The sequence below is a fragment of the Arachis hypogaea genome, chromosome 1 (genome assembly GCF_003086295.3).
Source record: "Arachis hypogaea cultivar Tifrunner chromosome 1, arahy.Tifrunner.gnm2.J5K5, whole genome shotgun sequence".
In the NCBI taxonomy this organism is placed as follows: Eukaryota; Viridiplantae; Streptophyta; class Magnoliopsida; order Fabales; family Fabaceae; genus Arachis; species Arachis hypogaea.
Genome location: NC_092036.1, coordinates 110999672 through 111002074, shown reverse-complemented (window position 1 = coordinate 111002074; position 2403 = coordinate 110999672). Strand labels below are relative to the sequence as shown.

At 25.7% G+C, this 2403-nt stretch overlaps 1 long non-coding RNA gene across 1 annotated transcript; it reads right to left on the bottom strand.

Moving 5' to 3' along the window:
- Window positions 1-741: 741 nt before the first annotated feature.
- On the bottom strand, window positions 742-2193 carry LOC140184047 (uncharacterized). The gene is made up of 3 exons (XR_011880688.1): window positions 1862-2193; window positions 1693-1766; window positions 742-1196 (listed from the first exon to the last, which is right to left on the bottom strand). It is a non-coding gene; the product is annotated as an uncharacterized lncRNA (long non-coding RNA).
- Window positions 2194-2403: the final 210 nt, after the last annotated feature.

Below are 2403 nucleotides of genomic sequence, written 5' to 3'. Positions count from 1 at the left end.
ATCATATGTTAAATATAAAAATATTTTTTCTGCAAAACCAAAATTTTAAATTTTCAATGCATTTTTTCATTTTCATCATATATATTTAAACCTAAAATAAATTGTTTATCGTAATGAAATTATCTTCCGAAATAATTTATATGATTAACTATATACCACAAATCTCAATGTTGGGCAGTTCAATGATTGGTTCAAATGTGCTTATTACAATATTGCTCCATATGACACTTGCCTAACTCCATCTATCCACCACATGAAGATTCAATGCTTTGAATATAAAATTTTGTTAACGACTGGTTTAAGAATACTTAATAAAAATATAGCAATTATTTTTTCTATTAGAAGTTACGAGACATTTAATTTTCAATAACCTTTAATATAATATAATATATATAAAAAATAAAATAAAATAATTAACTAATATGTGTCATAAAACTTTTTAAAAAATATACAAAATTTGAATTTTTAATACATTTATTATATATTTACTAAAATAAAACGTTTCTAAAATAATAAACCATACACACATATTCTAATTGAAATACTATTAATAAATACCCGATAAATATTCACATGTCAAATCATTTAATTCTTTATTATCAATAACTTCACATAAAAATAATAATAATTTTTCACTTAAATACCCAAACTAAAGATTATAAAATATTGTCAACGAATTATAACTCAGATGATATAATTTCTTTATATTTATCTAAAAATCACGGATTCGAGTTTCACTCTTAATATTAAAAAAAAATCATAAAATATCAAAAGTAGTAAGGTAGAAATAGGATTGTTCCACATGGTTGTGTTGTGTCTTGTGTGTCTTTACTTCCCTCATGTCGGAACAGGCAGTGGCGGAACCAGAAATTTCATAAGAGGGGGGCCAATTAAATATAAAATATAACAAAAAATTAACAAAATATGATTTGTAGCATATATATCAAAAAAGTAATTATATTATATTATATAAAAGTCAATGTTCAACTACATACTTTAAGATTTTGATATTTTTAAACTTGCTCGACGATGCTTCATGGAACTAAAATCATCAATTATCATCTCTGAAGTGAATTTTGAAGCAATTTCCTTTTCAATATATACAATCATACAATCTGCTAAAAATTCATCTTCCATCTTGTTTCGAAACCTTGTTTTAATAATCTTCATAGCTGAAAAGGCCCGTTCAGTTGTTGCTGTTGTCACAGGAAGAGTCAAAACAAGACGAATTAATCTATCAATTAAAGGATATATATTTGATTTTCCTGTCTCTGTCAATTTTTGACACAATTCAGCAAGAGTAGACAAATTCTGAAAATCTGGAGCTTTAACCACATCAAGTTCATAATGTTGTAACTCATAATCCAATTGAATCTTTTCTTGCTCAGAAAAATCTAAAGAATAGAAATTCTTTACAAGATTGCATATGTTGCAAACACTGAATAACTTGAAAGCATCTTTAGGATCTAGAGATGTACTCAGTATGAGGAGCTCGGTTGCTTGCTCACTAAATGAGTGAATTGTTTTCATCTTTGACATTTTTAACTTAACTTGAACTATCTAACAAAAAAAAAAACAAAAATAATTGCATATATATTATTTTCTTAAAAAAAATATTAAACCTATTGAGCAATAACAAATAATTTTAGAAACACAAATATATAATAACCAAAAATAAAGTTATTGATTTACCTGATTATTTTTTGTTCCAAGTCTCACAAAAAAATAATTCTATTGAGTTTCGTCCTCACTTCAATCTTTGAACACTGTCCATTATAAAAAAAAATAAATTAATTATTTTAAATAAATAATGTAAATAATACTTGACATTGTCATTAACTTAAAAAAAATTGAAATATACCTCTTTGAATCTTTGTTGTGCATTCAATGGTTAATATTTTGTTGTTCACTTCTCTTCAATGGTTTTTCTTCATATGTCTTGTTTTGGTATGGAAAGAAAATTAGAATGAGAAGAGTAGAAGACCAAAAGTTTGGGAATCACTAAAAGAGAGAGAAAAGTGGCGCTATGCCTATGATAGTTTGAAACAAATATTTGAAAAATGTACTAGGATTACTTTAATTAATAGTATGGGCTTGGGCTAGTATAATAGAACCATTTTTATTAATTATTAGAATGGGCTATTTGTTAACAAGAGCAACAATAATTCAAATATCTAATACATAATGCAGTTTTTAGTTTTTTTAATTTATAAAATTTTGTAATTTATATTTTTTTTAATATTATATATAAAAAAATTTAATATTATTAATTATTACTATTTACTATTTTTTTAAAAAAAATTTGGGGGGGACCATGGCCACCTTAGGTCCCCCCGTGGATCCGCCACTGGGAACAGGCGAAACAGGGCCCACACATGCACCTGCAGTTTCTAATCGAACGGT